Source organism: Ochlerotatus camptorhynchus, unplaced genomic scaffold (assembly GCF_037179485.1).
Source record: "Ochlerotatus camptorhynchus isolate MF236.1 unplaced genomic scaffold, CSIRO-AGI_Acam_v1.1 ptg000361l, whole genome shotgun sequence".
Classification (NCBI taxonomy): Eukaryota; Metazoa; Arthropoda; class Insecta; order Diptera; family Culicidae; genus Ochlerotatus; species Ochlerotatus camptorhynchus.
This window is the reverse complement of record NW_027040849.1, coordinates 3,500,532-3,527,818: the sequence shown is the minus strand read 5'-3', so window position 1 is coordinate 3,527,818 and position 27,287 is coordinate 3,500,532. Positions and strand designations below refer to the sequence as shown.

The following is a 27,287-nucleotide window of genomic DNA, read 5'->3' as shown; positions in this document are numbered from 1 at the left end:
GTTCATTTGTCAACTTGTCACTCCCAACACAGTTTACCCATTTTTGGGTAGGTTCAGTTTTGACCTATCTGGGTGGATTCCACCCAAATTTGGGAAGTTTTGAAATAGCGTGTAAAGCAGAGTTGTGTTTAGGACGCCTATGCTACACTCAAAAAATTTGTCACATAAATTTCACTGGAAAAAAACACGTAACCTTCAGATATTAAAAATTTGCTGTAAAGCACATAAAATTAATAAAATTCATTACAAATCGTATTAAAATCAATGTCATAAGCTTTGAAACTTAGTTGAATATATATAAGTTTCATGTGAATTTCATTACACTTAGAATCTACATGAATTTATAGCGTGAAAATTTCTGAGTGGTGATAACACAAACAAAACCTAACATGGTGTCACGGTGCATTGCTGACAAGTTGTTGTGGATTCACAAATGCCATTGGATTCGTTGATTTTTTTTATATAAGTATGATGTTTTATGATTGTGATATAAATGATGCACCATTTATTTATGGTATGGTTTTAGAACGAGCAATGATCTCACCCGAAAGATTGGTAGAGGAAGTGCAGCTGGTTGGAGGTTTCTGGGAAACATAAGGCATATATGATCAGCTTTCTAAACAATACAATTTGTATTATTTCGAAAAATAATTCTAAAATTCCTAACAATGGATGGATGCTACAAAGAAATTTAGTAAAAATTTAAGTGAAAACATAATAAAATTTACCATGAAAGTACCATAGGGGCCTCCCTTAGCTCAGTCGGTAAAGGCGCAGCTACAAAGCAAGACCATCCCAACAAACAATCATCTATTGAAGAAACGACTTCTTAGCCATTTTATTCAACTGCATGCTTAATAGTACTTGATCTATTTTTAATAACAACTTCTGTTCCGGCTTTGTTAACACAAATCTGGAGAATTTATTCAACCACAACATTGAACTACTTTGGTGTTGTATAAGGTATGTCGAGAAGCTTTTATTCGACTTATATGAGTTGTAACAGAGTTCATACGATAAAATTTTTGATTATTCAGCGTTTATTAGACATCACTGCTTCCTTTTTAAACAGTGATGCTCTGTATACGCTTGATTCTCATGTGAAGTAACGTTTAATTAGACATTATTATACATTTATTAAACGATTATTCAACTGTGGGAAAATTAACCCGAAAATAAGAGGGGACGGGGGACAGACAGGGAAGGGTGTGTTTCTTAAGTGTAATTGTATCCATTATTTCTGACGTTGCTCGCATCACACAGATATTAGAAAATTTATAAATACTTATACATGTCGTTGTATGGGATTCGAACCATGTACCTTCCGATCACCAGCCGCTTGCCTTGTCATCTGAGCTATCCTAGAATTCATCATATGGGCAACTCAATAATCAATAAAAGCTTGCATGAAAGTAAATACCTATCAGCACTCCCGATCGCAACTCTAGCTCCTTCAAGGCCCTGTGGGAATGATTAATTCATTCATCGTTGTTTAACATGAGACCAATGTTACCTCTTCACCACTCCAATCCCAAGGAAGGTTATTTTTTGAACTAGATAAATGCATTCATTATCGTGAGTCATGTGATCGATGATTACTATTTAAATTAATTAGATGTAGAACACAAATAAAAAAAAGGTTAAGCTTGGGATTGAACTCACGACCTTCTAATTGGAAAGCGGAAACGGTAACCACTACTCTACTGATTTCGCCTTGTTGTTAGATTGAATCAGTGTTGTCGAATAATGAATCTAATACGTCGTTTATTAAGCATTTACAAATCATGTGATTACAACATGGACGCATAGTGGTATAATAGCTATTATGCTGACTGTATTTACCTTTATTCAGCAATATAGTAAAGTAATGCAATGAAATCTAATAAAGGAGCTGGAGAACATTTATTAGACGTCTAATAAAGCATGTTATTATATCAATTGAAAACAGTCGAACAGTGTCAATGTATGTACAAATTACACTTATTCAGTTTGTTATTAGATCAAACTTCTGGCGTTGAAATGGGAAGACATTTAACACTTTTACAGCTTTTAATAAGTAAATTAATCAGATCAGAGCAAACAGTTGAATAAATGTGCATCTATCGATCTCAATGAGCTTTTTCAGCACATAATTCGACAACTCTTTTTATTCAGCATTGTACACTGTTATACAGCATTTATTCAATATATATGCTTATTTGTGACTCTGAATTGTTTGTTGGGTGGTATAAGAGCTATTTTGCTGAGTGTATTCACCTTTATACAGCAATATTGTAAAGCAATGCAATGAAATCTAATAATGGAGCCAGAAAACATTTATAAGACGTTTAATAAAGCATTTTATTCAATCAATTGAAAACAGTCGAATTAAAGCGACAATGTATGTGCAAATTACACTTATTCAGTTTGTTATTAGATCTAACTTTTGGTTCTGAATAAGGAAGACAGTCAACGTTTATAAAGCTTTTAATAAGGAAATTAATCATATCAGAGCAAACGGCGGAATAAAGGCGCATCTACCGATCTCAATGATCTTTTTTCAGCACATAATTCGACATCCTGTTTTATTCAGCATTGTACACTGTTATACAGCATTTATTCAATGTGTATGCTTATTTGTGACTTTGAATTGTTTGTTGGGATGCTGGAGGTGGCTGGGTTCAATTCCCGGTTCGGTCTCGACTACCCTGGGCATAGAAGTATGATTGGACTTGCCACACAATTATATCAATGCAAAAATGGTATAGGCATCGAAAGCTCTCAATTAATAACTGTGGAAGTGCATCTAGAACACTAAGTTGAGAGCACGCAATAAGCTAATATGCGATATGCAATAAGCTTGAAATGCGGAGAAGAAGAGAAGATGAAAGTACCATAAAATCTATGTTGCTTTCTAGTGGATTGGGCAAAGATCTTTTTACTTTGAGTAATTTTCACTTAGATGCTACATGAAAAAAAAAGTGAAATTTACTTCCAAAGCCTATACTACCTATAAGAGTTTTATGTGGATTTAAAGTAGAACTTTCAAACCGATCTACATATGACAAACGTAAAATTTACGTGAAAAACTAGATGGAAAAATCTATGTATGTTTTCATGTAACATCTAAGTGAAAAAATTTCTGAGTGTAATTAAAACTGTTATATCACAGGCAAACAGACGATATTCTCTCGCTTCAATCGTCGTACACGCATTTAACTTTCAATTTAAATATTATTAGTTTCGTTGAAAATTTTCCGACCTTTCGGAAAAAATATTCTTGGAACTGGAGAATCGCGAAATACATTTGAAAAGGGCTAAATATTGCCAATATTTTCAAAAAGTTGACATTCAAACCTCTACATCTCGAAAACGGTGCCACTTAAAAATATTTTATGCCAGTGCTTTTTCATTGTAAATTTATTTAATTTTCTTTCATTAAATCAAGTCTAAAGAAAAATTGGGCTATATTTTGGATATTTTTCTAAAAGTTTCAGTTTTTCAAAAAAACATAGCTTTTTTATCCATCATTTCTCCATTATGACCTATAGTGCAATAGATGGCATTTAGTATCGCCCCTAATTAGTATGGAACCGCTCAACTTTGTTTGAGATTTGGCAAGCCTTTTTTCCGCGAATAGCTCGTGAGATGACTCTAGTGAGTTCCGTGACGATATATTTGAGGTAAATTTATTTAAAGAGTTACGTCTGTTTGTCTGTGGTTAAACAGTTGACTTGTGATAGAATGACAAGTGCTATTTTGGAACCATCGCACTATGGCAAAAAAGGGTCCAAAATAACCCAAAATTCAATATCTTAAAAGGACGCTGGTTATTGGGCATGAACAATAATATTTCCGAAGGGGAATGTCTGGGGAATCGATTGCGCGTGGTTTCATATACAGGAGAGCCTATGTGTTTTATGATATTTTACCACATTTTGACCTATTTTTTTAAAGAAAAGTTTCTTTAGAACCTTATTTTTTGTAAAATTTTAACAATCGAAGAAGTATTAGGGGATTGCGAGGTATAATATATAGGGGATTATGCGGTAAAAGTGGCATGGTTAAATTCCATAAAATGTCGAACGGTAAGAGTAGATTGAATGCAGAAAATAACAACAAAAATAATAGTTATATTAAGGTATATTGGGGTAAAATCAGCTTTAACTTAAATGCTATCTTATTGTTCAATGAGTACATATTTTTACAAATAAAATGTTGTCAATGTATTTAGTGATCTTGAATTCACATGACAATATCTGTACAATAATGCCCATTGAGCCCATTTAATTACATGCTAAGAAATTTTGGGATGGATGATATAGGGGAATGTAAAGGTAAAATAAAATCTATGGACATGCACTTTATTTTTTTTTATTTGAAACCAGCGGTTTTCTGAGTGAACAAAAAGATTGATGCACAGAGAAAAAATAACGATTAAGGTATATTGCGATAAAATGAGCCTTGTTTTTTTATAGTATTATTATCAAATGGGTACATTTCTCCAAGCATTTTTTTTTGCTAAAAGTAATTAGTTAGCTTCAATTCCAATTTTGCTAGAGGACATTGCTCATTGAAGCCATTTATACTAGAGAATTTTGAGTTGAACATATAGAAGCATACAGGGTGAAATAAGTAATACGACCAAGGACTTTTGTATTGCAAAAAATTGAAATGGTAAAATCTGTTAAGTAACAGGAAGATTTCCCACAGTAAAGAAGAATTTTTTTTCGAAAATTAAAGTATATTGGGCTAAAATGTGTTTTGTTTTCAAACTTATCTTATAGGAAATTTAGATCCCATCTTCTAAGTATTATTTATGGTGTTATATGACCTTCAATTCACATTTAAATTGTTGGACAACATTGCAGCCAAGCATGGAAAAAATCATGCGAACCCAAGGGGAAAAAAACATGGAAAAAATCATTCCAACCAAATCACAAATTAGAGCGAACAGAACTTGTTACTGTTTTTCAGTGAATGTAAAATACATTGACCGAAAAACAGTAGTGGCTTCTGTTCGTTCTGGTTCGTCATAGATAAGAGATACGGATTTGAGTTGTTTACAAAAGCTAATAATAAAACCTACAAAAGCTTTATACTTTATTTTGCGGAATTCTGTTGTTGAAAAAAGTTAGGGGCAAATGAATGTAAATGAATGCACGAAATGAATGCAAATGATTTTCCATGCCTGGACAGCAGTACTTAGAAGAAATGAAGGATAATCTGAAAGGCAGTCGAACAATTTTCTCTACCGAGGGAGAACCCGATTGAATGCATAAATACCGAACGCTAACGGTTTAATTAGCCGTGTGAGATATTTTTTGGCACAGTCATTTCTAACATGTTAATATTTTCGAGAGGGCGACACATCTAAATCTCAAGTTTAGATGCTCAACAAATCTCACACTAGCGAATCAATCTTCGAAATATCTTCTTTCATTTGTCGCATCTACTTGCATCGCTCATCATATTTTTGCAGGAAATCCTCAGAATCGTAATCAATCTTCATTCATAGCTAGCCACAGCAAAACACAATCTTTTTTGCATTTTAGATAGAGTCGCCCCCCTCGAATATTTTACGAAAATATACGTTGTGAAAAAAACATTCTATGCAAAACCTAGGAGGCTCTCCGGCGTATGAAACCACATGCACTCGATTCCCCAGCCTTTATCCCTTCGAAAAATAATTCTAGATAGAACTGGAATTAGGGCGTAACTGCTTTTGTAAACAATGACTTCAAAGAGACTGAAAAGTTCGTTGCTCGACGAAAAGTACGTTTGATTGAGCTATATTTCCCCTCTGTTATGACTCAAATTTATGTCAAAATTGACGCTCGTATATGTCACTCTCAGAGCACCTAAATTTACATGATTTTTTCTAAGTGTGTAGTTACACTGACAAGGAAAACAAGAATTCCATTATCAATATTATTCCTTCAATCACAGCTCGTTCTCTACAAAACATTTAACAATTTTGATGATTATTCATTTAATATTCAACGTAACGGTGTCTTAAGTCTGTCAAGTCTTCTTTCCACACAATTTGAAATAGTAGTGTAAATTTATGTTACTACGATGCACATAAATGGAGCGGCATATATCATACAAGTTTACATTATAGATCGTGTAAAGTTAAGAGCCATTTCATGAAATATTCCAAATATTTTATGCAACCGTCCATATTTGTAAGCAACATTTCTTACAAGTTGCTAGTTAACGTGAAAAAGAAGTTTACATGCATGAATGTTTGCATGTGCACTATTTGCCATCTGGCCAAAATTTACCACCATTCGACCTTTTGTCCCTCTGTGAATCAATCGAACTTTTGTCCATTAATCTTTTTTATTTTGTCCCTCATTGAATTGTTCAACTTTTTGTCCCTATTTTAATAATTCGACCTTGTGTTCATTCGATCTTTTGTCGACCTTCTCATCATTCGACTTTTTGTACATTCGAACTTTTGTCCCCCATTTCATCAGTCGACCTTTTGTCCATTCGAACAATTAACCATTCGACCTTTTCTCCATTCGATCTTTTGTCCCGCTTCTCATCATTGGAACCATTCAACCTTTTGTACCTTTCGACCTTTTGTCATAAAATGTCACTCAACGTTTGTCATACAATTTGAATAATAAATTAATACATTAGATGTTCTTAAAACAAATTAGGTCGTTGAATCGTGCATTTAGCATATAGTGGCAGTGTTTTCAGATCTAAATTCGATGGGTTTCAAATATATCACGTTTCAAATAAATCTTATCTTCACTGTTTAGGGGCTCTGCCATTAATAATGAGCCAAATAGTCCATTTTACGAAATAACAGGAGTTGGATTGCCTGACAGAATTTAATGACATTGATAATGGTTCTTACAGTCGTTAGACTACACTGAAAAAAGGTTTTCACTTAGTTTCTATTAGGAACGCACATAGTATTTTTCCAAAAACAAAAACAATGATTTTTACCTGAATATCACATAGCATTAGAAATTCTATACGAGAAATCACATAGATTTCATTGGACACATAACGTTCATGTGAAATAGTGGTGCAATTTCCAATTATGGGATCACATGAAAGTTATGTGAAATTCACATGGATATTTTCCACTGGTTATGTGATTTATTTTATGAGTGTTTATACCGCCTATAACGGGTGTTCAATAAAAAATAAGAATGATTTCAGTGCCGTCCAGCGCTCTAGTAAGAGCATCGCGACTAAGTTGTGTCGTACGGTTGACCAGGGCCACTTTTCCAATATTCATTGACGTTTTTTTTTTGAAGAATAAACATTATGTTTTTGATAAAAAAAATACTGAATTCGTTGAAATGTTTTTTACACTAGCTATATGACTGAAAAAGCTCTCATTTTTTATTGAACACCCGTTAGTATACTGTCAAAATTCATTCATGAGTTGAATCAGAAACGTATCGTGAAATGCTCTGCAAAAAAATAGAGTGCTGACCGGTTGGTATTACTAAGGTGACCTTCGACGTTTCTTTTTCTAGATTTCTGACACGGTATGGACTGTGTTTTAGCTGCATTGATACAAATCTTCCACCTATTATTGAAATATTCAGGCAGAACATCCAGGCCTGCCTGGAGTTTACTTGTTAGAGCACGGATCACTCGACCCTTACAGATGATGGCAGGGTTATCCGCAAGCATTGACAACACTGAACCAATATGACATATTCCTGTTATGTGGAAGTCTAATTAATTTGCGCTATAAGATAATCAAATGAAAATGATATGATTGAAAATGTAACAGGTAAATTCTATATGAATATCTGATACGTTTACAATGCTGATAATTTGGTAACATTTATATGATCGTCATATAAATCGGTCAAATTAAATGAAAATCGGTCAAATTATAATAATTAACTGAAATGGATTTGAAACCCATAAGCATAAGCTTTACTTTTCACCACAATATAATATATGTGTCATAAATCAATTGAGGTAAAGTTTATGTGAAAATCACATGATATTTTCTTTTTCTTTTGACACATATTTTTAATCGATTTCTAAAAATAAATCGAAAAATAAACATCAGGCAGCTTTCACAGCTGTGTCTTATTTATTGTAGCTGATTTGGGATTCGATCAAGAACTGTTGAGGTGTGATGCTTTCGGTGTCAACGCTCGATTCCACTGGGCCACGGCTGACTTCAAGATTGAGCTCGTTCAATTAGCATGAAGTAAGAACAGTTCTCCCGACATGCCATGTAGTGCAACGTTAAGCTCGTTTTGCTAGAGTGAAAAAAATTACACTGACAAATTTATGCTCCGTTTCGGTGGTGTCGTGTATTCAAATCTTAATGCTCCTGTGTGCAATAAAACAACGACTACATTATATGAGTTCCTGGAACTGGTTCATGAAGTTCGAGTACTAGTGCTGGAATCTGAATTAGCCGTGTAGAAGGCTTACAATTAGAATTTTAGCAAAGTAAATATTGCAGTAGAATCATTTTTTTCAATCATTCTTTTCCGGAACCCCTTATCTTATGGAGCAATAACAAACAAAGATTTTTCAATACAGTATCATTGTTGTTAGCAATATTTAGTTCGACTAATCATTTTAATGAGTGTACGATAACATCGTTGAAAATTGTTTCAATAATTCATAAAGAACGATCATGTAAGATGTTTTTTATTGGGAGCGATATTCATCCCGGAAAACCATGCCAAAACAAATGTTTGCTGGTGGATTTCTTAAAAGGCAAATCTATATGACTATATAATGATTGGGATAGATCTGTTTACAATCTTTGAACATCAAAAATCAAAGGAAGCTACTCCAATAAAATATACATGATTATCTTATAAGATATATATTTTAGTGAGCAATATTCATCATGAAAACAGGCATATTTTAATGAATTTTCTCATAGTGCAAACTTATATGATTTTCCATTAGTTTCTAGATGTATGTTCCCACTCATTATATATCACCAGTTTTTTACCATGAAATATATCAGACAATATTCATATACATTTTACCTATCGCTAACCACGTTCGAAGCAAAGTTTTATCAAGTACTAAGTATTTGAAATTACGATATAAATCATTCCACATCGCAGTCATAGTTTTTAAGTGATAATCCGATGGAATCTATCAATCATCACATAGAATGCATAAATCTGCTGACATTGCTATATTATAAGATGGATCCAATAAACGGTACATGTCGATTTGTTTGGCTGATTTTAGAAGGCTCAATCGCGTTAGCTTTACGGAGCCGTTAGTTCATTGTTCTTTGTTTGTAACAAAATTCACTTAATTATATGTCTAGTAGGAGTTGGGCCGAATAGTTTTAGAAATTATGTTGATAACATATTTTGATATGCTATTTTTTAATTTCGGTTGAATTCATACTTTGAAATTATTTTGATATTTCTAAAAAATATAATTAAAAACAAAATTTGATATTTTATAAAAAGAGCATTCACATTTATCACTGAAATCTACATTTATTTTTATTTTTTCTTCTTACGAGTCAATCAGGATACTTGCTGTTTTCTTTATGAACATCACAAAGACAATTATGATTTTTACAGTGTTTATTTACATCATTTATTAATATGAATCTACCAGCAAATTGAATTTACAAATCGATATTAAATTTATTTCGTCCTGTTTGTCTGTAATACTTATACTAATACATTGTCGAATATTGTAATTTAATTTTCATAGGCTCATATTTAAACATGTTGTCATAAAACTCATTAAGTATCAGTTCTCTCCCAACTAAATAAATATGGTCATTCATGTCTGTTAAAATACGTTCGATGCGAAGGAACTGATCATTCATAATAATATAAGAATCTTCGTAGACTAAATTCTGTTGTAATTGCTTATATTTTGACAGATACGCGTATTTCGACTTGTTGACTGAAGTTGGTGTTGAGTACTTGGCACTGATGAAGTCTGCAAGTAGTAGACGAAATACACGTATCTGTCAAAAGATAAGCAATTATAAAGGAATTTAAAGGAAATAAACCAACCCACTCAAAGCTCTTCATACAGGGATTCCGTTAAGAGGTTCGACAAATTTAAAGGATTCGTAGACTAATTTTTTACATGATTCGTGTGTCCTATTCCTTTATTGAATATAATTCCACTTGAATTTGTCATGAAAACAAAACTCTAACACATCGTTTATTTCTATGCTATTGCTAACTCAACTCCACATCGTTTATTTCTATGCTATTGGATCTAATAAACTTCAATCGTTCGTCATATTTTAACTTTTGTTATTTGTCTATAATGACAAAAGCGATTCATTATATATTTTCTTGTAATTTGTACCACTGGATGATTATTTCCAGTTCTGTACTTTAATATATTTCGCACTTTGTTTTGTTTTGATATCAACCAATAGACTTCAAAACATTCAGATTACTAAATTTGATATCATGATATCAAAATAATAACTAATTCAGTTTTTTTTGTTTCCTACCATAGTTATGATAACATATTGATTACTTATTTTGTTTATTATTGACGAAATTACTAATATTAATTATTAAAACGCATACATAGATTTGTTATCAAAAAAACATAATTTGTTATCTTTTTAATATTCTTCATTTACCATTTAGATCTAATTTTTGTTATGATTACTGTTAACTCGACCACACGGTAGGCAAAATATGTTATCACGAACTTGCTTATATCAAAATATCAAATTTAGTTTTCATTTTGTTTTCATTCTCTGCTTGGGAACAGCTGACGTGAAGATGTTAAAGAGGATAGTCTCCTAGGTACTAGCCTGGGGAACACCAGCGTCAACGGGGTACAGAAAGGGAGATCAGATAGTCCTGAAATGATCTATCCGACAAGTAGTGTTTGATGATCTTAACAAGGACATTGTAAGCAAGGCCATCATGCCAGACATTGTCGAATGCCTGCTCAACGCCCAACAATGCCATGGCAGATGTCTTGCAAACAGACTTGTTCCGCCAACCCGTGCGAGTTGGTGTATGGTAGAGTGAATTTTCCTAGACACGAATTGCTTATTGAGGAAAATGTTAACTTTTCAAATAGCTTCGAGATGAAGGACATGGGGCTGATGGGGTGATAGCTTTTGGCGCTGGTAGGGTCTTTACCAGGCTTGTAGATTGGTATGACTTTGGATAACTTCCAGTATGCCGGGAGGTAGCCAAGTTCCAATCACTTGTTGAAGACTGCTGCGAGGGGCTCGAAGAAGACAACATTCAAGTTTTAAACTCAAGGTTGACCACTCCATCGACACCAGCGGCCTTGATATTTTTGCTGGATTTGATGGCTGCTATCACCACATCAGCCGATATTGTTGTATCATCAGGGACAACTATGGGTATTTCCAAGGTTGTAAATACTCATTTCAGCTAAAATAATGTTTTTCGGAAAAATAAAACCTAAAGATGGTATGATGGCATGTTTTACTTGTAACTTACAAGAAGAGGTTACAAAGTATGCGTTTGAAACATAAAACCTATAAATTTTGCGTTCTATGAGTCACAATCAGAGATTTGCTGATCACTGAGTGAGTGAGTGAGTGAGTGAGTGTGTGTGTGAAAACTCGCTGATTGTGACTCTCATGAAGTGAAATAAACAGGTTTAATATGTCAAACACATTCTTTACAACCTCTTCTTGTATCCTACCAATTCAAAATATGATCATGGCATCTAATTATTTCATAATTAAAAAAAAAACATTGTTTTAGCTGAAATGAGTATTTGCAACCTTGGGTATTTCACTGACTCTAGACATTGCCTTCGATACTGCAGGCTCATCGGTAATTGTCATGAAAATGTTATAAGAAAAATGTACATTTACGTAGGGACTCACCATGGCTTGGCCAAGGTTATGTGAACTCAGAAAGTGTTGACCACGAGTATTAGCCTTTTCAATGACATAAAGCAAGGTTATATGCTTTTATACAGTGCCTTCGCGATTTTTGCAACACACATTTTTTTGGTTTCATTCAATAAAATCCATCGAACGTCAAATTTAATGTTTGACATTTCGCGACCGTTCTTTATAGATCAAAAAGGGCTGGTTATATATTTAAGATTTATCCGGAAAGCACCGGTAGGAATAGCGGTAGGATTAGTTAGAGTTTTTTTTTAATTTATTAATAAAATTCAAAAATATTCTGACTCACCCATAGCAATGTGTTTTTTGACAGTCTTAATTTATAAGTTCGTTCGACATTCATGCGATTAGCAAAACTATCTTACCCAAGGAATCCGCATGTTAAACCCAATTGGAAAAGTCGTTACCTGTTGCCAATTTGTTGTATTTTACGTTACGCTTGCTCAAAGCACCAAGGAGTGTATGCCAGACGTCTGTAGACGTGAGATAAATGGAAGCAATGTGGCAGCCAGCATGCTCGTAAGAGCTCGCGTTTTACAGATCAAACGGCATGTTAACATGGGCGTTGGCGATGTTAATGTGTGGTAATGTATAATTATTCTCAACGTAAAAAATCCTACTACTTCTCCTGCAACGATCAGTTCCTGATTCCACGAAGGGAGTGTCACAGTGTCGCATTCATAGATCAGCACTCGGATCAGCACCAAGATTCCATTTGTCCATTCACAAATAGTAATACACCTACCTATCAAGGTTCACGATACTCGAGATCTTTAGATCTCGTAGCAAAATGTTAGGAAATGTTCTCTTCTAATTGTCGCACAATTAGCAGCCAGAAACCCGACACATGCATCATTGTTTACAGTTGAGTTGTTCTGCTCACTTTCTAAAAATCATTAGACCGGCATAATGTGGCATTATCATTCTTCGGCAGCACTCCACCGATCTTCCGAGAACAATGATCTTCTCTTCACAGCAATTTACCGCGATAATAGTAATCGTTCGTCACGCAATGCGTATTACCACGACGGCGAAGGGGCTCTCGGAAAGTCGTCTTTGTCAAAGACCGCAAATTAGAGAAAAACTTTTCTTGCCCCCTCCTTCTCCCGGTTTGCAAACGGAACAGAAATTGTTGCAGAAAAAAGAGTCAACCTGCACCCAGCCGACGAAGCCGACGGCAAACGTTCTTCTCGATGGTGACTGACAAGCCCAACGAGAGACGGCAACCGGAGAGGCAACATATGTGCGTAACCATCTGCGCTTCCTCGAGAAAATACGTTCATTTAATTCGCAAATTAATTCATTCTGCCCGCACCATTGCATGACTTTTCGCAGTATTTTTTTTTTGCATTATATATGCAACAGCCGGGTGCTGATGTGGTAGCATTTGCAAGTGTTGCTCAGTTCACCCTTCGTTTGAAGATCTGGCATTGTTCATGTTGTCTGACCAAAGCGTGGATGGCATGATCCGGAATCGGGTGACGTAGTTAGAATGTTTTTTCAGTTGCACTTAGAACTTCGGGGATTGAAGAAGAAAAATGTTTGACAAGGACTTAGAACTGTCCGATAGTTTTAAGTTGTTTTTTTTTTCTCAAGATGATATGGAAATTCCAATTAAACATCACACGACGATAATTTTTCTTTTTCTTTTAATAGGTTCTGAATCAAAATAAGCCAAAAATGTGTGAATATTCAAATACCTATCCCACATCCCACACATTCAAATGGAACTTACAACAGCCCAACTATTATGAGATGCTACCATGAACTGATCGGCGACTCGGCTGAATGTGAGACGTCCGAATGTTTCATGTAAGACCGCAGCTTGACGGCAATGTACTCTTTAAAAAATAAACCATAAGAAAACCATCAGAGCATCAAATTTCATTGCGCTTTTGCTGCAATTTGCCCTTCCTCCTTCATGTTGGATTCATTCTGGATTTAAATAGGATCAGAGAAAATAATTAAGTACAAACGCTAGGGTGATTGCTGCCTGATGAAAAAGCTGCCTTCGATTGAATTTCGTTCTTTCTTTCACGGAAAAATCCAACCTTCAATCCTAATGACTGTTGATTTACGACAACAATGAATGCTTCGCCTAGTGCTACGGTTATTGTTATCTTAAAAACCCCACAGTGCCCTCCGTCGAACGACTTTCATGAACAATCTTTTATTGCTCTTCATGGAGATTGAGATACTCCTCTTTACAAAAGCTCCCCATTCGATCCACCCTACAGCAGGTGTTCGTTATTCAGAGCCGACCGCACTAAGCACTCAAATGGTGACCGTTACAGTCAGTGTTCTCATATTCCAACCTATGAAGTAATATGTAGGCTTTCATTGCCCTTGACGTTTGTTCTTTACCGGCCCGATATACATATCCCATCATCTCAATCACATGGGCAGACGAGATAAAGGCAATCCAACAACAGAGCGAGCAGAGAGAGCTTATCCCGAACAGGTTTCCTGATCACAAGTCATTAACACCACATCGCATGTGCGTGCGCCCGCTCGCTCGACTCAACCAACTCCACTCCTCGCGCACATGGACGGGAAACTTGATTTGCATTTTTTTTTCAACCTGTTTTCGCTTTCCAATAGCTTACACCACCGTCGTCGGTTCTCCCTTGGAGATTTTTATGATCCTATGTAGGTCCATAGGGTAAAAGGCTGAAATTTTCTTGCTTCCACGCAGATTAGAACCACTCAAGGTAGTCAATGATTAGTCAAAAGAAAAACCTCCTACCGAATGTGAGATGACTGTACGATCAGAATTTTCCAATTAACCATTTAGTTAGGGCTGTTTTTCACACAGATTGCGCTGTTTCGTTGGTATTAGGGTAAGATGGGGTAAGAAGCACCGCCGGGCCAACGTGACTTTTTACAAATGTTGAATACATTTTCGTGGATTTATCATGCAGGTTTGCTAGTTCAGACATTGAACTAGCAATGTTCCTTAACAGATCCTCGGAAAAGAAGTTATAAAGGCATTTTAAACGCCAAAAAGTCATATTGCCCCGGGGGCAGTGTTCGGAAAAACTCAAATACTCAAATCTCATGCTTGTGTAAAATCGAAGACATCATATCAAGAAGACTGGCAACTTTGTCAGAATCCATGCGACAGACACAATAGCGCTGCGCTTGAGTGAAGGTGGAAGAAACGCATAGAAAAATGAGCAAATACGCAAACCTATCTTCTGAGGATGTAACCTTTGCTATCACATTCGTTCGAAGCATTTACCTTTAAGCGGCAGATGACGCGATTGTACCTGTCCCATAGCGTTCGTACACGATAAGAAAAAAGTACCCAACGGCCAGTTCACTTTTACTTACTTTTGGGTAGTTTGTCTCCTTTTCTCCTTCCAATGTTGTCAAAAACGGAGGAGCAAAACCACCCAATAGGGATAGTAAAGTGTGGGAACCCAACGTGGAGTATAATCATATTTACCTACTGTTGGGTACAACTAACTTACTTTTGCTTTACGCTTTACCTACTTTTGGGTTCCTGCACTATAGTGCCGAGATGAGTGAAAAGAACTTAATTTTGGGTACTTTTTTCTAACCGTGTATGAGAAAATGGAAGAGTTGCCAGTCTTCTTGATTTGTTGTCTTCGGTAAAATCCAACTGCGCAAAAATCACCGATGAGTTTTCAGGTTCGAAAATTCATTGCTTTATATTTTGGCGTTATTCGTTGTTATTACTGTCCATGCATCAGTGGATGGCAATACTAATACAACAAACATAAGCACGGTGGGTCACCGTTGTACGGAAAAACGCAAATTTGACCTCGTCAAGCGTGTGCATTTGTCCCAAACCAAATTTGGGGACGATTGGTTGAAACCCGGCTTTCCGTATTGCGTTTGAAATTAGTGTGGGAATGTCTACTTTTTTTGCATTTTTATTTTGTCGTTTGGAAACAGTTATGTGAGCTAGGCGAAGATTGTTCGTATTTGACAGTCACTTCCCCCCTTTGCCCTTTACTGACTAGGCTTCTGAGGTCCCTCCAGGACATTCCAATTAACCAGGGGGCTATTAATATTTCGAATACGGTGGGTAAAAAACTTTACGCGGACTACGAAGCCTCGGAAAAACGTGTAACGGCATAACTTAGCCATTTCTTTTTTTTTTTCCTTTGGTTTGTTTTTTCCGTCGATCTTGTTTTCCGTGCTGAGCACCAATGCTACCGACGCCAGGAAGGCAGCTCCCACACCTGGACCCTAACTATCGACCCATCAACTCATGAACCGGGGACCAACGGCTTTACTTCCCATCCGAAGGAAGGCGTGATCAGAGATGTTATGCCTCAGAACATCCCGGCGGCGCCGACTGGGATTGAACCCAGGCCTGCTGGGGTGAGAGGTAATCACGCTTACCACTACACCACCGGCGCCGTTCAGCCATTTCTTAATGCATTTAAAAAATAGTGGTACTTTTATAATTCCTAGGGTCTGTAGATGATTTTTATTGTAAAATGAAAATAGAGTGTTCTACTTTTTTTAAAAGCGAAAAGATTTGTTACACGTTTTTTTTAAAGGTGTGTTTATAGGGTTTTGCAAGTGGCGCAAGATCTATAATTTAGATAAATGGAAACAAATGTTCACAATTAGCCAGAATACAGTCATAGTTCCCATAAATGGATCCATGAGACAACGGAACGATCCTGGAAAAATCAGGAACATCCGTAAAAGTGGTCAATTCATGAATCTGATCCTAGAGCCCAGCGGTTTTTATTTTGAAAACATTAGGAATGTGATATAAACAGGTATTTTGGTCGTGACATAAACATGGAAGATCCGGGACATCCGTAAAAGTGGACAATCCACGAAATTGATCATAGGGCTCCGCGTTTTTTTAACATTAAAAACTGTGATATAAGAATAAATTTGCGTCATGGACCCAGATGGCCATCGGACCGTCCTCCGGAAGATCCGGAACATCCGTAAAAGTGGACAATCCACTATCTTGATCCTAGAGCTCCGCGTTTTTTTAAACATTAGGAACTGTGATGATAGAAATGGAGGCGAACCAGCTGAAAGGCTGAAAGCCTCCTTAATAAAGCTAAATAATAATAATAATGATAGAAAGAATTTGGGGTTTCGACATAAACATGGACCTGGATGTCCATGGGACCGTCCTCCGCAAGATCCGGAACATCCGTAAAAGTGGTCAATCCATGAAACTGATTCTAGAGCTCCGCAGTTTTTGAAAAACACTAAGAACTGAGATGATAAAATAAATTTGGGATTGTGACATAAATTGATGACTTGATGACCATGAGACCGTCCGTCGCAAGATCCGGAACATCCGTGAAAACTCCGTGGTTTTCTTGAAAACGTTAGGAACTGTGAAATTAGAATAAATTTAGGATCGTGACATAAACATGGACCCAGATGGCCATCGAACCGTCCTCTGGAAGATCGGAAAAATCCGTAAAAGTGGTCAATGTATGGAACTGATCCTAGAGCTCCACGGTTTTTTTCGAAAACACTTGGAACTGTCATATATAAATTAATTTGCGGCCGTGACATAAACATGTACCTAGAAGACCATGAGACCGTCCTCCGCAAAATCTAGAACATCTTTAAAAATGGTCAATCCTTGAAACTGATCCTAGAGTTCTACGGTTGTTTTCGAAAGCATGTGGAACTGTGATATAAGAAAGAATTTGGGGTAATGACATAAACATGGACCCAAATGGTTCTGGTAATGGATCCAATGAAACTGATCCTAAAGCTCCGCAGTTTTTTTCAAAAAACATTAGGAACTGTGATATAAGCATTAATTTGGGGTAGTGACATAAACATGTACCTAGATAGCCATGGGACCGTCGTCCGGCAGATCAAAAACATCCGTAAAATGGTCACTCCATAAAATTAAGAGGTGGAAGCAGTACTATGACGAGCATCTCAACGGTGATGCAGCAGAAAACGAAGGTGGTTGAGAAGGAGATCGGTCGGCTGAAGAACAACAAAGCAACTGGTGAGCTATTAAAATACGGTGGTGAAGCACTGGCTAGAGCGCTGCACTGGGTAATTGCCAATATTTGGGAGGAGAAGATATTACCGGAGGAGTGGAAGGAAGGTGTCGTATGCCCAATCTACAAAAAGGGCGACAAGTTGGATTGCTGCAACTACTGCGCGATCACACTGCTGAGCACCGCCTACAAGGTACTCTCCCAAATTCTATGTCGCCGCCTGTCACCATTTGCAAGAGAGTTCGTGGGGCAATACCAGGCGGGATTCATGGGTTCATATTCGCGATTCGGCAGGTTTTGCACGAGTACGGATTTCCGGATAAACTGACGGGATTGGTCAAGGTGACGATGGATCGAGTGATGTGCGTTGTTAGAGTATCGGGGAGTGACACTCTCGAGTCTCTTTAAATTTCCAAGGGGTTACGGCAAGGTGATGGACTTTCATGTCTGCTATTCAACATAGCGTTAGAAGGTGTGATCAGAAGAGCTGGGATAGACACGAGCGGCACGACCTTCAGGAAGTCCATCCAGCTTCTTAGCTTCACCGATGACATCGACATCATGACACGGAGCTTTGAGACGATCGCGGAAACGTATATCAGACTGAAGGCTGAAGCTAGGCGGATTGAACTTGCCATCAACGCATCGAAGACAAAATACATGAAATGAAGAGGTTCTAGGGAAGACAATGTGTAACATTAGAGCATGTCCCATTAAATTAAAATATACTTGTTATTGTAATTGTTTGTAAGATAGGAGCTAGATCTAGAAATTGTTAGAATATTTAAAATAAACTCGCCTATTTGAGCGCCGTCCGCTACCAAAACTGCTCGAGTAGACGACTACCACCCCTTCTCAACGGTTGGCAAACGTGTGTGGAAGGAAGTTCAGTCCTCCCATTGCGAGCGAGGGAGGAGATAAATAGGCTCCCGACCGCTTGAGGAGGCCTCTTTTGTGGAAAACCTTGTGACCGTACGGACGCGCAAAATTATACAGTCGAGATAGAAAGTATAATACGGATTTTTACCTTTCGCGTGTGTAACGCCGAGTGTGGCGAGTGAAACGGCCTGTAACCTGGCCAGAAGATCCTAAAACCAGTCTCGGTAGTGCATAACTCTGGTGTTCGGACGAAGTGTGCCGAAACCTACACGTGGCATGCGTAGTATTTGCCACCGAGCTGGTGCACAGTCCTAAGTTCGCGGGTGTCCGTCGGTTGTGTGGTAGCCGAAGGAGTGAATAATTGCCTCCTTCGAGCTCCTAGTGTTGGTCCGAGAAGCCGGAAAAGAACAGGCCGTTAGAACGGTCCACATTAGTGCGCGAGTGGTGAAATCAAATTTCGTACCTCTGTCCGAAAAGTGCGCCGCAACCAAAAGAAGTACGCCTAACCACGTGTGCTCGCAGGATTCCTAGGAGAATCCCTGCCGCAATTGCCCCGACGCCTGCGACGACGCAGAGAGCAGCGAGCGACGGCGCGGGCCCAACGTAATCTCCCGATCGACAGAGTAGGCAGCCCCTGAGGGAAAAAGGTAAGATGTGGTTTATGAGTAATAAACACAGGTTCACAACCTATTCAGAACTTATTGAAAGCCTCAAAGCCACATTTCGGCATCCCGACCTAGACCACTTCGTACTGTTAGAAATTCATCAAAGAAGACAGCAGAGGAACGAAAGTTTTCTGGAGTTTTTCTTGGACGTTGAAAGGAAGTTTAAAAGTTTGGCAAAACCAGTATCAGAGGAGGACATTGCACAAGCGGTGCGGCGAAATCTGCGCCCAGACTACAAAAGAGCTCTTATAGGCCGAGAGTTTTTAGACCTGTTCGAACTACAGATGGCAGGACAAGAGATTGACGCCACTAACACATACCTTTTCTCGAAACCCCAAAACAATGCGCAGCTACAACTCCGTTATATTGAAAGGTCTAGTTCATGGCTAACGAATGGTGTGTGTGTGTGTGTGTGTAGTGTCAAGACATGCGGTATTGATTCAGCGACAAGTCGACATGAACCCTAAATCTCTCTTTTAGTCGAAAATTTATAACGTTCGATTCGAATGTGCTGTGGTTGGATCACTCAAAACCACACGGTGGTTACAACCAGGCATGGAAAATCATTTACATTCATTTCATGCATTCATTTACATTCATTTGCCTCTAACTTTTTTCATCAGCAGTATTCCGCAAAATGATGCATAGAGCTTTAGTAGGTTTTGTTATTAGCTACAAGTTTTGATCATAATTCAAATCTGTATCTCGTATGCATCACGAATTAGAGCGGGCAGAACTCGTTACTAAACAATAGGTGATTCTATTTGCTTTGGTTCGTCATGCATAATAGATACGGACATGCTTGGCATACACAGTTTTGGTCACGAACTGCTCATTTGCTAATAACTTTGCACACAGTTGACAAAACATAGTTCTGTTTGAAGCAGTAGATAGAATAAAGTTTAAGCACAGACAAACAGACATAACACTCGCAAGTTGTTCATCGAACAAGCATTTAACGGTCAATTTAAAAGTATCGTAGTTGGTAGTACCACCACCTGTGGCGCGCATAGTCAATTCCCTTGCGTTTGACGTTTACACTCTACCGCCATCTGTTCTGCGTACTACCCACCATAGGATACTCAACAGATGGCAGTAATGATTTAGCGACGATGTTCTACAGTGAAAAATATTCAATGTGTTATGTCTGTTTGTCTGTGGTTTAAGCTTGTAATTGGTACGTAAGAAAAAGTTAATTTTAATTCTAGTAATAAACTGTATTTGTTTTTGCGTTGTAAAAATGAAGTGAGAAATGCTCGCTGCACATCTCGGACTTTAAGTGTAAAAATTCATTGATGTTGATTCAAATGTTAAGATTTACCTACTCTTTGCATATTTATAGTAAACTATGATCCTATCTATCAATTACTTTAAAGAAAAACAAATTTCAACAATTGAGGGAAAAGTTGGTGTGTACAACTGTGCATGCCAAGCATGATGAAAATTGAATAGAAGTCAAACGTGCACTTTTTTGCCTGTAGATTTGAAGAAATACTTCATGTCTGCTCAACAATTGATGTATGAGTTAGGTAAAGAAGTGTGCGTTAAAGAAGTGTGCGTTTGACTAGCACTGTCGCATTAATGGCCTTTCGCTTATTTTCAACTTCTATTCAATTTCATACTGCCATACTCTAGCGGAACTATCTACCTATCCTCTTCAGACCATTCTCTGGCTAATAAATCACCACACTAAAGCTGCATGTAAGATAGCATTTCCAACCAACTCTAAATATCAGTATTGAAAATGTTCATAATTTATGATTTTATGATCAAATATGTAATATAATTGTTTATTTATTTTGTGTGTGTGTGTGTGTGTGTGTGGTTTTATTTTAAAGCATTATCAAACAAAATAGAGGAATGAGATCTGTTGGTCCATGCTTACTAATTGGAAAATGACTGGAACTTGAGCTGCGTTTTCAAATATCGGCTTTCAGTATAACGGTGGTTCAAATCGTATTCTATGTTTTTAATTAGAGCCTTCTGCTGTTGAGCAAAATTGCAGAGAATAACAACCTTGTACATATCCAGGATCTTAAGTTGTCAAAAATGCATGTACATGTAGTTCATATAAACACTAGAGCCACCTAGTCAGATAAATTCAAACTACTTCCATAATTCAACAGCTCTTAGTCCCCTGAACAACATTGTAGAAAACAGTTTGGCAAGCACACGAAGTTTTCCAGAGCACTAGTGTCACTTATAGTGAGATAGTTCCAAATCCGAAACTCAAAAGGCCTTCGCATTGCTGAAAACAGCAACCTTGTATACAGCCATGATCTTGATGAGTCACCTACACACTTGAAAATTTTCGCCGAGATTCGAACAGCCGAGTAGTCCTACCATTTTTTTTGCTGAGATTCATTAAAACAATTGCCGAGACTCAGCTAACAATTAAGATTTTGCAGAGATATCAGTAACGTAAATGCCGAGTTAATCGGCTGTTGGAGATTTTACCGAGCTAGATTAAGTGTGTAGTGAGATATTTCCGAAACAAATTACCCACTAGGGTGGGTAAACTTAACAATCCCCTACTCCCCCACAGCTCTTTCGATTGTATGGGAAACGGTCCGAAACTGTTCAATTGTTTGTTAAAAAACCAAAAATCACACAATTTTTACCAAACCTGGCACTTAGATTTAGAAATTTATACAGAACAACTTCATTGAAGATTGAAAATCGATTCGACTTCTGTGCAAAAAGTTCTGGGAATCGAAAGAGCTGCGGGGTGCTGGGGGTATTGATTCGCCATATAAAGTTGACCCACCCTACTGATCACCATTCAAAAGCTCTAAGCACTCTGAATAAAATGGCTGAAAACAGCAACTTTGGACACAGTCAGGGTCTTGAGATATCGATCCTGCATGTATAAGAAGTTTACCAGAACACTAGTGCCACATATTGAAAGGATTCCGAACTAAACTGTCCACCATTCAAAAGCTCTTAGCCTCACGAAGTCAAAAAAAATCAACTTTGATCTTGAGATGTCGATCCTGCAAGTACACGAAGTCTATCAGAACATTTCCGAAATAAACTATCCATTCAGAAGGTCTTAGTCTAGTGAACAGCATTGCAAAATCTAGCACCTTTGTATATAGCAAGGGTCTAGAGTTTTTTCTTGATTTGTTTTCCGACGATGTTGTTTTTTGTACTGAGCACCAATGCTACCAACGCCAGGGAGGCAGTACCCACACCTGGGCCCTACTTAACGACACATCAACTCATGGACTTGGGACCAACGGCTTTACTTCCCCGTGATCAGAGATTTTATGCATCAAAAATAATCCCGGCGGCGCCGACTGGGATTGAACCCAGGCCCTTTGGGGTGGGAGGCAACCACGCTTACCACTACACCACCGGTGCCGCTAGGATCTAGAGTTGTCAATCTTGTGCACGGAGGTGAAAAACTGCCAAAAATTAAGTACTCTTCCCTCAATTCCGGGGTTCACCCTAATAACCCAAATTTGAGTAAATTGCATATAGTAGTTTCCATTTAACACTAGCAAAAAAAAATACCTACTCTTGAGTATATTCTACCCAAAATTAAGTTTAATTCACATAAATTTGAGAATATGCAATTTACTCAAAAGTCACTAATTGGGCGGAACTATATCGTTGGGTCGAATCTCTCATTCCTTTTTTGACAACAATAAGGAGTGCAAGTGAGAGGCTGAACTCAATATTAAGTAAAAGAAACTCAAATTTTGGGTTGTGTTTTTCTCCGTGTATGTACAAGAAGTTTACCGGTACACTAGAGCCACCTAGTGAGAGAGATTCGAACTAAACTATCCACAGTCCAAAAGGTATTGGCCTCTTGCACAACATTGCAGAAAACAGCAACCATGTATATAGCCAGGGTCTAGAGCAAAGCGTAAAATTATTGACTGCATAGGCTGACTGTGAAGGCACTGCTCTATTCAATTTATTGCTCTATCCAGACCGTAGGGGAAATGGCTCTAATACTGGCCTATGGATGTAAGATTGGGCCCATCGCTAAAAATCTGCTATTTAATAATTGGACGGTGCTAATGGATATTTTTGGTTGCTATTGAAAATTAAGTCGATTGCTGAATTTATGTATGGGCCCAAATTAGGGACACTTGGGCCGACATTACATACATTTCCCCTGTGTACCAAATGGTCAAGGACGAGGCAATGAAAGAGCCAACAAAAACATTCTGTCACTCACGAAGGGGCGACTCACATCGCTTGCCTTCGCTCACACAGCATGTAATTGAGGCATTTTTCCATAGAAAATGTACGCCCAGTCATTCAAAACAAGGATTGGGTACCATCACGGAACAATAAACGTGTTGACTGAGCTACTGACTGGGTGCTCTGCTGTCAGTGACTCGTTTGCTTCCCAATCATTCTAACTCTCACGAGGCAGTGAATAATGAGGCGGATGACTGTTCTTATTCATATGAAAATTACTCATTGAACCTGACTGTTTTGCGCACTGGTCTAGAGATAACGTATGTACACTAAGTTCACCTGAGCACTAGAGTCATCAAGTCAGAGAATTCTGACCTAGACAATCCACTAAAATTATGGCCTTTGTAACCATAACAACATTTCCGAAGACCGCAACTTTCTATACAACCGAAAGCTATATGCTATAAAAATTAATTAAACGATGTTTTCCATACCCACTAGCTCCACCTAATAAATGAATTCCGAATTAAATTATTAATCAGTTACAACGGAATATTCCAGAGAGCTCAAGTTTTTCGACAGTATCCAAAAATGTAACTTATCTATAAATATATCACTGGGCGTTAATGAGTTGAAAACAATCTCAAAAGATAGATCTTTATACATAAAAAAACATCCCAATATTGTTCATAAAAACTGTCAAAAAGGATCGTGTCTTCTGAAATGAATGTACCCAGGCTGTTCATTTATAAAGGCTAAAAATGGGTGAACTGATAAGCCCGGATGGATAGGTACGAGTTAATGCACGAGAGATGAAGCGAAAACAACATAGTGACAAATTTGATAACAATCGTCGCAAAGTTCTGGAATTTATAACGTTAGAATTACTGGAAAAACTCAAACATACTTCCGCAAACTCAGTTTTATCCAAGTAAAAACCGGCTCCTTCAAGCTGGCTTCCAAAATGTTGTGTAAGGCAACAAAATGCAATTTGCATTTATCTTCACTTCGTCCGCTGTCCAAAGCACACGTACCTACCTACATTTAGGGTCAAGCCGATAGTTTGGATCGAGCAAAATGCCCGTCATTGTGGCCGATGGCCGATTTTACATCAATTTCTCTGTGTCCTGTGTTTACTCTCGTCGGTCCGGTACCTGCAGCATCATACATCATACACACATTAAAGCATAGTTTCGGTAAAGAAGACCTTTTTCCGTGATGAAGATCGACCGTTGTCGTCATTCGTTTTGTATAGATTGGAAATTTTTCTTTTCTTCAACATCTTTCACTTACGTTTTATCCTCGTTCTCCGGATTTTCGAAGGGACCGTCTCGTGGGACTTCCAATCACTGTATGTGCTGCTGCTGCTGCTGGACACCATCCGGACACTACATTGTAACAGTAGTGCTTCGTGGCCAGGCCAGAAAAATGACAAAATTCCTGTCTTATTTTTAGGGACGTATTCAATTTCCTTTTCTGAACTTTTAATGATAAATTTCTTCTCGTTTGTTCTGCGACATTCCGCTCTCTCAGGGTGCGCAGCCGGGTGGCTGGATGCTGCCTCTCTTGATGACCAAACTGGTTTATTTTACACCAACGGTCACAACACACTGTATATAGTTGGATCGAGATCTTCAGGGGCTTCTTGGAATGATCGCACAATCTCTAGCTAAGCACGAGACTCTTCTATCTTAATTAAGTGATTTAATAACCATTCCAAACACGCATACTTTTCGCACTCCGTTTGCTCTTCATTCCTCACTTCACTAATAGGCTTAATTGAATATCTTCTCTAGGAAAACGGACTGACACACGACACACTGTGGGATCTTCTCAAACTCATAAACTATAACCGTTTCAAAACTGACCAACTAATGGCGAGCACTCGATGGAAATACGTTAAAATATTCTCATTCATTCCATGGTCGTCGTTTGAAGTTGAAAGGCCGTAAACTATTAACGAATCTGGAACCAGAAGAGAGCAGCCGATGGGCCGTGCAGGAAGTTCCCGCGAAAGAAGTCAGGTTTATAGGAGAGCAGCAGCACCTCCCGTCATACAACTATAATTAAGCAATGAAAATGCTAAAAAAGAACACGATCACGACGACTAGGAACTACTATCCGACCGACGGCAACGGCGACAGTGATCTTTCCCTACATAGACGAAATTATTTAAAGCAACCCCACTCTCACTGGGCATATTGGCGTTGGATGAATCGCACCCGTACGAATCTAGAACAGCATCGATCACACATAGCTTCTACCGGGACCCATAGCTCCCTTTAGAGCACCGCATAGATCATAAGCTGTAGGCCTTTTTCACACGAATCGATATTCCGACGACGACGAACCTTCACAAACAACGAAATGGCTGAACTTCGTTCTCATTACAACTCCATTCCGAGCAACGATCCGAGCTAAACTGAAAACTGGTTTCCTGAAGCTAACTACTAACTGCCAGGCCAGCAGACATTCCTTTGCCCGTTGCATGGGTTTCGCTCTCTCTCTATCTCTCTGGCGGGCGGTACTGCTGATGGTGTTGAGGTGACTGTTGATGGTTGATGTTTTAGTGGTGCTGCTGGTGGTTTGCTGATGGTTTGAGAGAGGCACGGCACGAGCACTGTGCCGAAAATTGAGGAGGAACATTATGTTGGTAGGAACATAAATACGGCCAATGTACATCAACAAAGATTGTTTATTTAATGCACATAATTCAGAGGCAGATATCTAGTCGAGATATCGAGTTAGAGCAAAATATAAGAGAACAAATGATATACTGGCACCACTTATGAGAGAAATCTGGACTGAACTACCTATCTTTTATCCCAGTTGTACGTCTACTTAGCGAATTATTGACCAATTTTGCAGAAGCTAGCAACCTTCAGTCGAGATCGCAATATGAACTTGCGAACATAGAATTCTAAAGCTAGTGGGCCTCAGAATTTCCGGATAATTCCACGGAGGACTGTTGAGGATCATTCTCACGATCTTGTGCTGGATCCTTTGCAGATTGATATGGGGGCATTTAGCCCAACTCTCCCAGATCCAGGATTTTTTTCATTTTATTAAGGGACAAAATTGGCCGAAGGTTCGCAGAATGCTATGAAATTTCGACAATTTTCCCGGAAAACTTAAGTTGAAGTTTTTGGATTTTCCCGGACATCGTGTAGTTTGAAAAGTCGTAACAAATGAACCAAGCATCGTAAAACAAATTTCTTAAGATTCTTAAAATTTAAGATTAACGTCTTGAAAAAAATACCCAGAAGACTTTTTTTAATCTCTTATTAGCTGGAGATCTCTTTTAATATTTTATGATCAACTTGCCGTCTTGGAAGAATATCTGATAGGCGACATTTGAATTTTGAACAGTTTTAGATCTTCAGAGCAGTAATTGGTCTTGAAAAACATCCAGAGAACATTATTTATATTTTATAAAAAATCCGTGCTTTTCATCAAATCTATCTAAAATTCTATAAAGCTTCCTGATCTTCTCTGAAGTTTTATGTACTTTCACAAAGTTTCGTAAGCCTAAAGTCAGTTCCGTGAAATCGATGGAAACTTCTGAACGTCTTTCCAATCCATTGACCGCATCCGAACTTCACTGAGCCCATATGATGTTTCCTGAACTTGTGGGAAGTTCGATGAACTCCTGGGAAATTCTTTCAACTTCTAAGTAGTTTGCTGTATTTCCCAGATTATTCCATGCCTTATACAAACTACAACTGAATTTCTATTATAAGCCATAAGGTAGAGAACTACTTCGGCCTA

At 37.8% G+C, this 27,287-nt stretch overlaps 1 protein-coding gene across 3 annotated transcripts in view; it reads right to left on the bottom strand.

Annotated features, from left to right (window-relative positions):
• Positions 1 to 25,870, bottom strand: part of LOC135709445 (uncharacterized) — a 67,411-nt gene extending 41,541 nt beyond the window's left edge. For all 3 annotated transcript variants that reach the window (XR_010518350.1, XM_065231780.1, XM_065231782.1), the window contains exon 1: positions 24,813 to 25,870. The gene's annotated coding sequence lies outside the window, so the exon portion shown is untranslated. The remainder of the gene's footprint in view (positions 1 to 24,812) is intronic.
• Positions 25,871 to 27,287: the final 1,417 nt, after the last annotated feature.